The sequence below is a fragment of the Salvelinus namaycush genome, chromosome 22, assembly GCF_016432855.1.
Source record: "Salvelinus namaycush isolate Seneca chromosome 22, SaNama_1.0, whole genome shotgun sequence".
Lineage (NCBI taxonomy): Eukaryota > Metazoa > Chordata > Actinopteri > Salmoniformes > Salmonidae > Salvelinus > Salvelinus namaycush.
This window is the reverse complement of record NC_052328.1, coordinates 27924249-27939630: the sequence shown is the minus strand read 5'-3', so window position 1 is coordinate 27939630 and position 15382 is coordinate 27924249. Positions and strand designations below refer to the sequence as shown.

General features: G+C 44.5%; 1 non-coding gene across 1 annotated transcript; it reads left to right on the top strand.

Moving 5' to 3' along the window:
* The first annotated feature begins 1256 nt into the window (after positions 1-1256).
* On the top strand, positions 1257-1330 carry trnat-ugu. Its single transcript has one exon. It is a non-coding gene; the product is annotated as a tRNA-Thr (tRNA).
* The last annotated feature ends 14052 nt before the right edge of the window (positions 1331-15382 follow it).

The window sequence follows — 15382 nt, the reverse complement described above, 5'->3', positions numbered from 1 at the left end:
TAGTTGTTTTTTAAAATAAATTCTTGCATTCCAAAGTTTGTCTTTGAGTTGTTATTTTCCCAAAAATATGAGGTGACTAGAGCTCAGATATGAGCATGTGCACTCCATGACATCTGCTCATTGGTGGACATGAAAACAGAATGTGAACTTGATCGCCCATGGCAACAACCCCATGGGGTTGTTCTGTTATGAACACATCCTATCAACAGATGGCGCCATTGACCTAAACTCTGTGGTAACTTTTATTTACCCCTGAACTGTACTACTAGAGCATTTAGTTATTCGTTCACAAGTGAATGCATTTCCATTGAAATAAATGTTGTGACCAAAACATGCAAAAACTTTTTTTTCCCATGGTAATGTAAAATCTCTTCAACATACACTGTAAGAGATCTGTGTACTGATTAATTAATTAATAAATCCTTCATGCTGTAATAACCTTTCCTCTGACAGTCCATTCAAAACCACACATAGTCTATCTAGACTTCAACCTCTGGGGAAGATGTATTTTAATGAAGGCACATATTTTGATAATGGAACTGTTGGCAGTCCTGTATGTATGAAGTTATTTGAAATAAGCTTACTGCTATGTATCAGATACCAATATGAAAGAGACTGCTGCAGTCTTCTGAGTGCACACCAGATTCCTATGCTGCCTGTGTTTTCTAAAGGGCACTCGTTTTTCTGTCACATAATTCCATTGCCAGAGGCTCTAATTGGTTTCTCTGAAACGGTGATTCAGACTCCTTTTTCCCTGTTGGTAAGTATAGCTGAATCACAACACATTAGTATTCTCCATCCATGTGATGAAGTGAAATGAAGGTGTCCCTGCTCCCCTGAGTCTGCCAGTGAGTGGTGGATTAGCAGGCTGCATCATGGCAGGGGCTGCAGCTCAGACTCTGAGACTGTGATTCAGCTGATAGCTCCATTTAAAAAAAAGTTTTCTCTTTGATGGTTCGCATACAGATATCTGTAGTTACAGACACACATCAGACAGAGAAAGGCAGACAGACAGACAGACAGACAGACAGACAGACAGACAGACAGACACACAGACAGACACACAGACAGACACACAGACACACACCAGACTTATTATGATAGCTATGATTGTGTCTTCCCGGATTTTACGCTCAGGCTAAAATGCTTATTCTATTATACTGAGCTATTTACTTTATGTTCATATTCTTATCTTGTATTATTTCTTATTGTTTTTTGTCCAGAAGGACAAGGACTGTGTATAGTGTACCATGCGTGTCCCGTGTAGCTCAGTTGGTAGAGTGTGGCACTTGTGTTGCTAGGGGCGTGGGTTCAATTCCCACAGGGGACCAGTATGAAAATGTATGTACATGTATCCAGTACATATAATTAATGAAATTTGAAACACAGACCATTCTTTGATGGGAGAATGTAGGTTATCAGCACAATGCCTAGAGAATCATTGCATTTGTCATACTTCTAAATGATCATCAGTTACTAGCTGGTGTTCAGTAAGAGACAGTGCTCTATCTGTCAGTCTGATGCTTAGCTCAGACATAAGTCTTCCCTCGCTATCTGACTGAAGGGTGTTTTTCTCTCTCCCAGTCTCAGGAAGAAGGCTGTCTGAGAGGAGTTTGTTCCGTTTGAGTGGTTTGCTACCTGATTCAAATAATGATTATCTTAATTGAACCCATTTGGACTCTGTCTCCATCACACCACTGCTGCTGAGAGGAAGGGAGTAGAGATTTAACACCACTTACCCTGCTCCACCCTCAGAATGTCTCCATGTGCTGTTGAATGGTAGAAATGCACTTGTCTGTTTTGTCATGTGGGCAGGAAAAAAGGCCCTCAGGCATGACATCTCATTCTCCATTAAAGTGGATGTTGAGATGTCAAAACCCATTGTTGTTCACGGCACTTCAACACCCTGTCTGTTTGTCTATGTAAATGTCTTGTGGAGAGATGACTGAAGGCATGGCCGAGCGACAGGGAAAGTAGATCAAGCAGATGCAGCGGACCATGGGATTAGATCCTGCGAGAGCACAGCTGCCTAAAACATGTGCTGCCATAACGGCCATCAGAAAAGAGCATCTGGGACTCACCCCAACAGACGCACGTACAGGCACACACACACACATACACGCACACACTAAAAACGACTGATGAGGTAATTTACAGGAAAGGATAACTTGGTAAACACATTAAATCAAATCAAATCAAATTTTATTTGTCACATGCGCTGAATACAACAAGTGTAGACCTTACTGTGAAATGCTTACTTACAAGCCCTTAACCAACAGTGCAGTTCAAGGAGAGTTAAGAAAAGATTTACCAAATAAACTAAAGTAAAATATCTAAAAGAATAAAAAGTAACACAATTGAGGTAATTTGTACTTGTAGGTAGGGGTGAAGTGACTATGCATAGAGAATAGACAGTGAGTAGCAGCAGTGTACAAAACAAATGGAGGGGGTGGGGGGTCAATGTAATAGTCCGGTGGCCATTTGATTAATAGTTCAGCAGTCTTATGGCTTGGGGGTAGAAGCTGTTAAGGAGCCTTTTGGTCCTAGACTTGGCTCTCCAGTACCGCTTGCCGTGCGGTAGCAGAGAAAACAGTCTATGACTAGGGTGACTGCAGTCTCTGACAATTTTTTGGGCTTTCCTCTGACACCGCCTATTATATAGGTCCTGGATTGCAGGAAGTTTGGCCCCAGTGATGTACTGGGCCGTACGCACTACCCTCTGTAGCGGCTTATGGTCAGTTGCCGAGCAGTTGCCATACCAGGCGGTGATGCAACTGGTCAGGATGCTCTCGATGGTGCAGCTGTAGAACTTTGTGAGGATCTAGGGACCTATGCCAAATCTTTTCAGTCTCCTGATGGGAAAAGGTTTTGTTGTCCCCTCTTCACTTGAACTTGAAACTCTCGACCCGCTCCACTACAGCCCTGTTGATGTTAATGGGGACCTGTTTCGGCCCGCCTTTTCCTGTAGTCCACAATCAGCTCCTTTGTCTTGCTCACATTGAGGTAGAGGTTGTTGTCCTGGCACCACACTGCCAGTTCTCTGACCTCCTCCCTATAGGCTGTCTCATCATTGTCAGTGATCAGGCCTACTACTGTTGTGTCGTCAGCAAACTTAATGATACTGTCGGAGTCGTGTTTGGCCACGCAGTCGTGGGTGAACAGGAAGTACAGGAGGGGACTAAGTACACAACCCTAAGGGGCCCCAGTGTTGAGGATCAGCGTGACAGATGTGTTGTTGCCTACCCTTACCACCTGGGGACGGCTGTCAGGAAGTCCAGGATCCAGTTGCAGAGGGAAGTGTTTAGTCCCAGGGTCCTTAGTGTAACAGTTGTTAAAGTACTTTGTGAATTTCACCAGGTTTATATATTAATATAGCATGTTTATTTGTTATTATGCATGCCTGCATCCTGGGAATAGGGGACTTACGTAGTGTACTTACGTTTTGCCCTGCGTGCTCGTGCTCAAATCATTCTGATGCACTATGAGAGGTAGGCATGCTTTTTCTGTCGTCTTCAGAAAAGTTTGATTCCTTTAAGCACAAAGTCATACACACAGTGTTTTGTTCATGAATAACGTTGTATATTTAGAGGTTACTCATAAGTGGATGGTATTGTTAAGATGCAATTGTAATTGTACTTTTTAGGATGATATTAACATTCTGAATTCAACATGTGGTTACTAGCTAGCTAAGGTATTAGCTAGCTATTGTATGTGTGAACGATGGCTAGCTCCTCGAATGATCCCAGCGACGATTCGCAGAACATATTTGTGCTCTACAAATGTTTTATCTTTTCTTTTGGATGCAGGTATGTGGTTTTATCTATGTAAAATATATGTTATTTATTGATACATAATAAGGAGAGGCTGTACTAATTTTTGTACTCTAGTAAATAATTTTGATGCGCTATGAGAGAAAGAGGCGACGATTCGCAGAACATTTTTGTGGTCTACAAATGTTTTGTCTTTTGTTTTGGATGCAGAGAGTAAATTCTGATTCATTAAAACAACCTGATCTCCGAAGTCCATGTCTACAGTCTCAATCAACCACACACAACACAGAGCTACAGCGGTGCAGTACAGCACCGGTTACATTAGCTTAGTGATGAGCTCCGTGGGCACTATGGTGTTGAACGCTGAGCTGTTGTCAATGAACAGCATTATCACATAGGTGTTCCTTTTGTCCAGGTGGGAAAGGGCAGTGTGGAGTGCGATTGAGATTGCGTCATCTGTGGATCTGTTGCGGCGGTATGCGAATTGGAGTGGGTCTAGGGTATCCAGGAGGATGCTGTTGATGTGAGCCATGACCAGCCTTTCAAAGCACTTCATGGCTACCGACATGAGTGCTACAGGGCGGTAATCATTTATTCAGGTTACCTTCGCTTCCTTGGGCACAGGGACTATGGTGGTCTGCTTGAAACATGTAGGTATTACAGACTCAGTCAGGGAGAGGTTGAAAATGTCAGTGAAGACACTTGACAGTTGCTCCGTGCATGCTTTGAGTACACGTCCTGGTAATCCATCTGGCCCCGCGGCTTTGGGAATGTTGACCCGTTTAAAAGTTTTTGTTCACATCGGCTACCGAGAGCGTTATCACACAGTCATCCAGAACAGCTGGTGCTCTCGTGCATGCTTCAGTGTTGCTTACCTCGAAGCGAGCATAAAAGGCATGGGTATTTTTGATACTTCTTGCTTTCGTTTTTGCTTGTAAGCAGGAATCAGGAGGATAGAATTATGGTCAGATTTGCCAAATAGAGTGCGGGGGAGAGCTTTGTATGCATCTTTGTGTGTGGAGTAAAGGTGGTCTAAAGGTTTTTTTCCTCTTGTAAAAAGTTGTAAAACTGATTTAAGTTTGCCTGCATTAAAGTCCCCGGCCACTAGGAGCGCCGCTTCTGGGTGAGCATTTTCTTGTTTGCTTATGGTCTTATAGAGTTGGTTGAGTGCGGTCATAGTGCCAGCATCGGTCTGTGGTGGTAAATAGATGGCTACGAATAATATAGATGAGAACTCTCTTAGTAGATAGTGGTGTCTACAGCTTATCATAAAGTACTCTGCCTCAGGCGAGCAATAGCTCGCACCAGCTGTTATTGACAAAAAGACACACACCCCCACCCCTCGTTTTACCAGACGTAGATTAGATGGATTAATTTCTGTGTTCTGTCAGTTTAATCTCTGAATAAGATTTATATTATTCAATTGACAGCGGGTCTACTTAATCGTGTGAAAATGCATTTAAGTTTACTTACAAATAAATATACTGATATGTAGGCCTACTACTCTAACCTCACGCTCCTGTTAAATTCATGTAAAAAACGACTAATATTCTGTAATGTTCTGATGACGTCAATAAATACATCATACAACAAGGACTCAAAGAACAATAAAAACAGAACAATTGTACACCAGAAGGCTACGCACGTGTTATCATTTGGAACTTGCAACAATGTTTCTCGTTACTAACATCTGTTTTTTTTTATAGTCCATTGTCTCTTGGATGACAATTAACCAGTTCCGTGTGGGAATTTTAAAATCTGAGACACGGGCCTCCCGGGTGGCGCAGTGGTCTAGGGCACTGCATCGCAGTGCTAACTGCGCCACCAGAGTCTCTGGGTTCGCGCCCAGGCTCTGTCGCAGCCGGCCGCGACCGGGAGGTCCGTGGGGCGACGCACAATTGGCATAGCGTCGTCCGGGTTAGGGAGGGTTTGGCCGGTAGGGATATCCTTGTCTCATCGCGCTCCAGCGACTCCTGTGGCGGGCCGGGCGCAGTGCGCGCTAACCAAGGGGGCCAGGTACACGGTGTTTCCTCCGACACATTGGTGCGGCTGGCTTCCGGGTTGGAGGCGCGCTGTGTTAAGAAGCAGTGCGGCTTGGTTGGGTTGTGCTTCGGAGGACGCATGGCTTTCAACCTTCGTCTCTCCCGAGCCCGTACGGGAGTTGTAGCGATGAGACAAGATAGTAATTACTAGCGATTGGATACCATGAAAATTGGGGAGAAAATGGGAGAAAAAAATAAATAAAAAAATAAATAAATAAATATGAGACACTACGGCACTGGGTACTATTAACTCATTTGGTGAGGTACAGCTAGTCTTATTAATCATGCTGTAATACACAATTAATTGGTATATAAAGCCTGAGACATTTGTGTGCAAAATTGTTTAAATGTACCTTATAAGCCAGAATGTTGAATAAAATCACATTTAAACTTACTCTACCAGTTGTCTGGGCGGTTTGTCCTTCAGCTGCTCGAAATTTGAAAATAAATATCCACAAGAAAGTATTGTTTACCTGACTTTTTAGAGAGCCAGTAGGTTTATAGTTAGGTTCAGCACAAAGATAACATTTGTTTTATATTGGATATTCGGTTTCCTCTTATCAATAGCAATTGAACCAAGCATGCCATGACACATTGTATATTCTGAATCAGGGGAGGATGGAGAACAAGCCACACCTTATTTACACCAAATAATAATATATACGCAACATGTAACAATTTCAAAGATTTTACTGAGTTACAGTTTATATAAGCAAATCAGTTAATAGAAATGAATTCATTAGTCCCTAATCTATGGATTTCATATGACTGGGCAGGGGCGCAGCCATGGGTGGGCCTGGGAGGGCATAGGCCTACCCACTTGGGAGCCAGGCCCTGGAAATCATAATGAGTTTTTCCCCACAAAAGGGCTTTATTACAGACATAAATACTCCTCTGCACCCTCTCCCCCCTCAGATGATCCCGCAGGTGAAGATGTAGAGGTCCTGGGGTGGCGTGGTTACACGTGGTCTGCAGTTGTGAGGCCGGTTGGACGTACTGTCAAATTCTCTAAAACGACGTTGGACCATTCTTACAACCATTCTTGCAATCAATATGCCAATTGAACACTCTCAAAATATCAGACATCTGTTGCATTGTGTTGTGTGGCAAAACCGCACATTTTTAGTGGCCTTTTATTGTCCCCTACACAAGGTGCACCTGTGTAATGATCATGCTGTTTAATCAGCTTGTTGATATGCCACACCTGTCAGGTGGATTGATTATCTTGGCAACCCATGTTTTTTTAAATAAGCTTTTTTTGCGTATGGAACATTTCTGGGATCTTTAATTTCAGCTCAAGAAACATGGGACCAACTCTTTACATGTTACGTTAATATTTTTGTGCATTCATATTTTTGTTCAGTATATTTTATTCGATTGAACATTGAAATCTAAATAAATTAGCTATGATACGAGTTTTAAAGTATTAACGTGCAGCAGGAGACATAAATGACTTGACTTTCGAAGTCTGCCTCTGAAAATGACAAATGGATGATTGCATCTACACTGAAAGGTGGGAAGAAGTGATAACAGGATGATGAAATGATATGGCAACTAAAAATGAACAAACCTGCACCGACCGTGTGTGTGTGTGTGAGAGAGAGAGACAGAGACAGATTGTTCCTTTCACTTTTGTTTTATCTATTTCACTTGCTCTGGCAATGTAAACATATGTTTCCCATGCCAATAAAACCCTTTGAATTGAGAGAGAGAGAGAGAGAGAGAGAGAGAGAGAGAGAGAGAGAGAGAGAGAGAGAGAGAGAGAGAGAGAGAGAGAGAGAGAGAGAGAGAGAGAGAGAGTGTGAGAGAAAGAGTGTGCGCAAAAGAGAGGTGAGAGTGAAATAGTGTCAATGTGTAAGGTGTGTGTGGCTGGAGCTTTTGCTGATCATTACTTGAGTTTCATTACAAATATTTTATAGCATAGTGTTTTATGAATGCGCATGGTAAACACTGAGTCAAGGAGGCCGTTTTATGTGTGATATCTGTTTGACTGTTAAATGAGAAACAATGACACAGCTCAACTGTTTCATGGCAGGCTATCTGGCCAACCCCCGTACTTTCGCGCTGTTGTCGGCAGGGTAGCGAATAGGATCGCCAAAGGTAGATTAATGGTTAAGGAGTATCAGCTGGCCATCAATAATGGACCTAACGCTCTCCATAGAGGACTGAGGGGCTTCAGAAAGGTAAAAACAACCACAAAAGAATATTGAAACACACAGACTGTATCTCAGTATGATATTTAGATATATAGATATATAGATGTATAGATATATAGATATAGATAGATTAATGAATAACGACAGTATGTCATCTTGTCAACTAGACCCCGTAAAATCAGCATTTTCAAATCAAATCAAGTTGTATTGGTCACATACATACACATGGTTAGCAGATGTTAATGCGAGTGTAGAGAAATGCTTTTGCTTCTAGTTCCGACAGTGCAGCAATATCTAACAAGTAATCTAACAGTTCCACAACAACTACCTAATACACACAAATGTAAAGGGATGGAATAGGATTATGTACATATAAATATATGGATATATCGATGACTGTGTGGCATAGGCAAGATGCAATATATGGTATAAAATACAGTTTAAACATATGAGATGAGTAATGCAAGATATGTAAACATTATTAAAGTGACTAGTGATCCAATTATTAAAGTGGCCAATGAGTTCAAGTCTGTATGTAGGCAGCAGCCTCTCTGTGTTAGTTTGTGCTGTTGCGCCTTCTTCACCACACTGTCTGTGTGAGTGGACCATTTCAGTTTGTCCTTGATGTGTACGCCAAGGAACTTAAAACTTTCCACCGTCCCGTCGATGTGGATAGGGGGGTGTTCCCTATGCTGTGTCCTGAAGTCCACGATCATCTTCATTGTTTTGTTGACCTTGAGTGAGAGGTTGTTTTCCTGACACCACACTCAGAGTGCCCTCACCTCCTCCCTGTAGGCTGTATCGTCGTTGTTGGTGATCAAGCCCACTACTGTTGTGTCATCTGCAAACTTGATGATTGAGATGGAGGCATGTATGGCCATGCAGACCTGAGTGAACAGGGAGTACAGGAGGGGGCTGAGCACACACCCTTGTGGGGTTCCAGTGTTGAGGATCAACAAAGTGGAGATGTTGTTTCCTACCTTCACCACCTGGGGCCAGCTCATCAGGAAGTCCAGGACCCAATTGCACAGGGCGGGGTTGAGACCAGGGCCTCAAGCTTAATGATAAGCTTGGAGGGTACTATGATGTTGAATGCTGAGCTGTAGTCAATGAACAGCATTCTTACATAGGTATTCCTCTTGTCCAGATGGGATAGGGCAATGTGCAGTGTGATAGCGATTGCATCGTCTGTGGACCTATTAGGACGGTATGTAAATTGAAGGGTGGCAGGTAAGGTGGAGGTGATATGATCCTTGACTAGTCTCTCAAAGCACTTCATGATGACTGAAGTGAGTGCTACGGGGTGATAGTCACTTAGTTCAGTTACCTTTGGCTTCTTGGGTACAGGAGCAATGGTGGCCATCTTGAAGCATGTGGGGACAGCAGACTGGGGTAGATAGAGATTGAATATGTCCGTAAACACACCAGCCAGGTGTCTACGCATGCTCTGAGGACGCGGCTAGGGATGCCGTCTGGGCCGGCAGCCTTGCGAGGGTTAACACGTTTAAATGTCTTACTCACGTCGGCCACGGAGAAGGAGAGGGGGGCCGATAGTCCTTGGTTGCGGGCCGCGTCGGTGACAGTGTATTATCCTCAAAGTGGGCAAAGAAGCTGTTTAGTTTGTCTGGAAGCAAGACGTCGGTGTCCGTGACGTGGCTGATTTTCTTTTTGTAGTCCGTGATTGCCTGTAGACCCTGCCACATACGTCTCATGTCTGAGCTGTTGAATTGCCACTCCACTTTGTCCCTATACCAATATTTTGCTTGTTTGATTGCCTTGCGGAGGGAATAACTACACTGTTTGTATTTGGCCATATTACAAGTCATCTTTCCATGGTTAAATGCGCTGGTTCGCACTTTCAGTTTTGCGCGAATCCCGCCATCTATCCACAGTTTCTGGTTAGGGTAAGTTTTAATAGTCACAGTGGGTACAACATCTCCAATGCACTTCCTTATAAACTCACTCACCGAATCAGCGTATAAATCTATATTATTCTCTGAGGCCGCCCGGAACATTTCCCAGTCCGCATGATCAAAACAATCTTGAAGTGTGGATTCCGATCGGTCAGACCAGCGTTGAATAGTTCTCGTCATGGGTACATCCTGTTTTAGTTTCTGCCTATAGGACGGAAGGAGCAAAATGGAGTCATGGACAGATTTGCCGAAGGGAGGGCGGGGGAGGGCCTTGTATGCATGAAATTGTTGCTCTCAAATTGTATTTGTTAAAATCCCCAGCTATAATAAATGCAGCCTCAGGATATATGGTTTCCAGTTTGCATAGAGTCCAGTGCAGTTCCTTGTGGGCCGTTGTGGTATCGGCTTGAAGGGGGATATACACGGCTGTGACAATAACCGACGAGAATTCTCTTGGGAGACAATATGGTCGGCATTTGATTGTGAGGAGTTCTAGGTCAGTTGAACAAAAGGACTTGAGTTCCTGTATGTTGTTACGATTACACCATGAGTCGTTAATCATGAAGCATACACCCCCGCCCTTCTTCTTCCCAGAGAGATGTTTATTTCTGTAATTTCTGTCATAAATAATCCGGAGGCTGTACCGACTCCGAGAGAGCCATGTTTCCGTGAAACAGAGTATGTTACAATCCCTGATGTCTCTCTGGAAAGCAACCCTTGCCCTAATTTAGTCTACCTTGTTACTTAGAGACTGGACATTGGCGAGTAAAATACTCGGAAACGGTAGGTGGTGCGCACGGCTCCGAAGTCTGACCAGGAGACCGCTCTGTCTACCTCTTCTGCAGCGACATTGATTTGGGTCAGCCTCTGGAATCAGATCCAATGCCCTGGGTTGTGGTGCGAACAAAGGATCCGTTGATGTCGCTCTGATAGCCAATAGTTCTTCCTGGCTGTATGTAAGAAATAATACAGTTGAAGTCAGAAGTTTACATACACCTTAGCCAAATACATTTAAACTCAGTTTTTCACAATTCCTGACATTTAATCCTGGTAAAAAGTTAGGATAACCACTCTATTTGAAGAATGTGAAATGTCAGAATAATAGTAGAGAGAATGATTTATTTCAGCTTTTATTTCTTTCATCACATTCCCAGTGGGTCAGAAGTTTACATACACTCAATTATTATTTGGTAGCATTGCCTTTAAATTGTTTAACTTGGGTCAAACGTTTCGGGTTGCCTTCCACAAGCTTCCCACAATTAGTTGGGTGAATTTTGGCCCATTTATCCTGACAGAGTGGGTGTAAATGAGTCAGGTTTGTAGGCCTCCTTGCTTGCACACACTTTTTCAGTTCTGCCCACAAATTTTCTATGGGATTGAGGTCAGGGCGTTGTGATGGCCACTCCAATACCTTGACTTTGTTGTCCTTAAGACATTTTGCCACAACTTTGGAAGCATGTTTGGGGTCATTGTCCATTTTTATCAGGTAACAGGTTTTGTGTAACAGGTTTTTATCAGGGGTTGTTTTTGTCATGCAAGGCATTGTGTAACAGATTTTTATCAGGGGTCGTGTCCATCATGCAAGGCCTTGTGTAACAGGTTTTTATCAGGGGTCATGTCCGTCATGCAAGGCCTTGTGGAACAGGTTTTTATCAGGGGTCGTGTTCGTCATGCAAGGCCTTGTGAAACAGATTTTTATCAGGGGTTGTGTCCGTCACACAAGGACTTGTGTAACAGGTTTTTATCAGGGGTCGTTTCCGTCATGCAAGGCCTTGTGTAACAGGTTTTTATCAAGGGTCGTGTCTGCCATGCAAGGCCTTGCGTAACAGGTTTTTATCAAGGGTCGTTTCCGTCATGCAAGGCCTTGTGTAACAGGTTTTTATCAGGGGTCATGTCTGTCATGCAAGGTTTTGTGGAACAGGTTTTTATCAGGGGTCGTGTTCGTCATGCAAGGCCTTGTGGAACAGGTTTTTATCAGGGATTGTGTCCGTCACGCAAGGCCTTGTGTAACAGATTTTTATCAGGGGTTGTGTCCGTCAAGCAAGGCCTTGTGTAACAGATTTTTATCAGGGGTTGTGTCCGTCATGCAAGGTCTTGTGGAACAGGTTTTTATCAGGGGTTGTGTCCGTCACGCAAGGCCTTGTGTAACAGATTTTTATCAGGGGTTGTGTCCGTCACGCAAGGCCTTGTGTCACAGGTTTTTATCAGGGGTCGTTTCCATCATGCAAGGCCTTGTGTAACAGGTTTTTATCAGGGGTCATGTTTGTCATGCAAGGTTTTGTGGAACAGGTTTTTATCAGGGGTTGTGTCTGTCATGCAAGGTCTTGTGGTACAGGTTTTTATCAGGGGTTGTGTCCGTCACGCAAGGCCTTGTGTAACAGATTTTTATCAGGGGTTGTGTCCGTCAAGCAAGGCCTTGTGTCACAGGTTTTTATCAGGGGTCGTTTCCATCATGCAAGGCCTTGTGTAACAGGTTTTTATCAGGGGTCATGTCTGTCATGCAAGGTTTTGTGGAACAGGTTTTTATCAGGGGTCGTTTCCATCATGCAAGGCCTTGTGTAACAGGTTTTTATCAGGGGTCATGTCTGTCATGCAAGGTCTTGTGGTACAGGTTTTTATCAGGGGTCCGTCATGCAAGGCCTTAATAGGTGTTTTGCCATCTTGACAGCTGACTTTGCCTTGCCATTTGCCTTTGGGTGCCTTGGTGAGGAGGTCACGTAGTTAAACTCCCATTCTGAGGCGAAACGCTTGAACTGTGTGGTGAATTGTGGGCCATTGTCCGTGATGACCTTGTCAGGCTGGCCTTACCTTTCGAACTGTGCCTTGCAGCACTTTATGACCATCTCTGCAGACAAGTCAGGGAGCAGTTCAATCTCCCAAAAGTCAGAGTAGTGATCAACGATGAGAAGATAGTCTTTTTGTCTGTGGCTGAATAAGTCCATGCTAACGATCTGCCAGGGCCTTGTGGGCAGTTTGTGAGACATCATGGTTTCCTTTTGTTGTTCATAAGTGTACTTGTTGCATGTGGTACAGCTACTGAAATAGTCTTTATTTCTGCCTGCATGTTTGGCCAGTATAATGTTTTGCGTGCTTGGCACAAATAGGCCAAGCCTCTGCCTATACATTGTGCTGTTGCCCTGCTCAGTGTGTCACCAGGCTGTAGCTTTGAGTCAGGAGTGTGCTTTGAAGCCTCTTGGGAGCATTGAAGAGAGGTTTACTGTAAATGGAAATGAGCGGTTTGTGACCAGTTTCAATGGTGATCAGCTCATGACCATACAAGTAGTGATGGAAGAGCTGGCAGGAGAAGAGGATGCTGAGGCACTCTTTTTCAATTTGCGGATAGTTTTGTTCAGTGGGGGTGAGAGCTCTTGAAGCAAACGCAACGCGCTGGCCTTCCTGCATGAGGCAGCATCCAAGTCCACTTTGGCTGGAGTCGCCCTGGATTGTGACTGGTTTCATAATGTTGTAGTAGCGTAACACTGGCATGGATGAGGCTCCTGAACTGCGTCCTCGTGAGCCAGACAGACAGACAGAAGGACTGCCAACAGAGGAGCACAAGGAGAAGCAAAGACAGACAGAGTGACAACAGAAGAGAACAAGGAGAATCACAGACATACAGACAGACGGACAGACAGACTGGCAGTACATCTGTGTCGTCTCTCTGTTTTCTTTCTACCTCCACTGCACTCACCTCTGAGCTGTCTCTGATAAGCCTAACATTCTTTCCCACAGCAATGGTACCAGAAAACCAGGGGACCACACTGCCTGGTACCAGAAGACCAGGGGACCACACTGCCTGTGCTGGTACCAGAAGACCAGGGGACCACACTGCCTGTGCTGGTACCAGAAGACCAGGGGACCACACTGCCTGGTACCAGAAGACCAGGGGACCACACTGCCTGGTACCAGAAGACCAGGGGACCACACTGCCTGGTACCAGAAGACCAGGGGACCACACTGCCTGGTACCAGAAGACCAGGGGACCACACTGCCTGGGACCAGAAGACCAGGGGACCACACTGCCTGGGACCAGAAGACCAGGGGACCACACTGCCTGGGACCAGAAGACCAGGGGACCACACTGCCTGGGACCAGAAGACCAGGGGACCACACTGCACGGTACCAGAAAACCAGGGGACCACACTGCCTGGTACCAGAAGACCAGGGGACCACACTGCCTGGTACCAGAAGACCAGGGGACCACACTGCCTGGGACCAGAAGACCAGGGGACCACACTGCCTGGGACCAGAAGACCAGGGGACCACACTGCCTGGGACCAGAAGACCAGGGGACCACACTGCACTGGTACCAGAAGACCAGGGGACCACACTGCCTGGTACCAGAAGACCAGGGGACCACACTGCCTGGGACCAGAAGACCAGGGGACCACACTGCCTGGTACCAGAAGACCAGGGGACCACACTGCCTGTGCTGGGCCCAGAAAACCAGGGGACCACACTGCCTGTGCTGGGCCCAGAAAACCAGGGGACCACACTGCCTGTGCTGGGCCCAGCAACATCCTAGTTGTGAACGAATAAACACATTTAAAAAGATCACTGAATAAATGGCTAATAGATGACCATTGGCACATAATACCTTATGAAAGCCTAACTACTTAAATTGCAAATACAAGTGCCTAGGTGTCATACTAAGGGTATATCCTAAGGGTAAATTACTATTACATATATAATGTAGAGCCAAAATATTACAAAACTGGCAGTACATGTGTCAGTGTCTCCCCCCCTCTCTGTTTTCTCCCTACATCCACTACAGCTGAGATGTCTGTGCTATGCCTAGCATCACTGGGACCAGAAGACCAGGGGACCACACTGCTTGTGCTGGACCCAGCAACATCCTAAGGTAACACTTTATTTCAAGGGTACTTAGTAAACTATTTATAAGGCATTTACAAACTGTTTGCTCACTATCACTATTAATCCTTACTCCCACATGTATAAATGTTGGTAAGCTAGTTATTTACACATGTATATCAGTGGCAGTCGGTGTCATTTAAGATGCGGGAGGACACAGATTTTTTTATGAGGATGGCCTTAGTTATATTACAGCATATTAGATGACTGTCATTCATATTCATTCACCCAGTTCAATGTAACATTGATAGGTTTAGGCTACTACGTGATACTCAAATTGTCCCTGTACCCATCATGTGGTTGCTACAACCTAGTTTATGAATGAAAGTTTACAATGTAGGTTCACACAGGTCGAGAGAAAGATTTGAGGCAACAGTGACACATGGACAGACAGTGACACATTCAATACCGCCTTGCACACTCTTGCTTGCATCTAGCTGATCTAGGCTGTAATCATTCGTCCAACAGTTGCAAACAAGAGGTATGTTTATCCCCATTTTATTCTGTTTGCTTCCGTTAAAGAACAGAACAGAATCAGTGGAATTAATACACCCCTGATCACAGCAAACAGTTCACTTTAATAGCCACATACAAACAGCTTGTTGTATTCCTTCTTGCATCTATGCGCT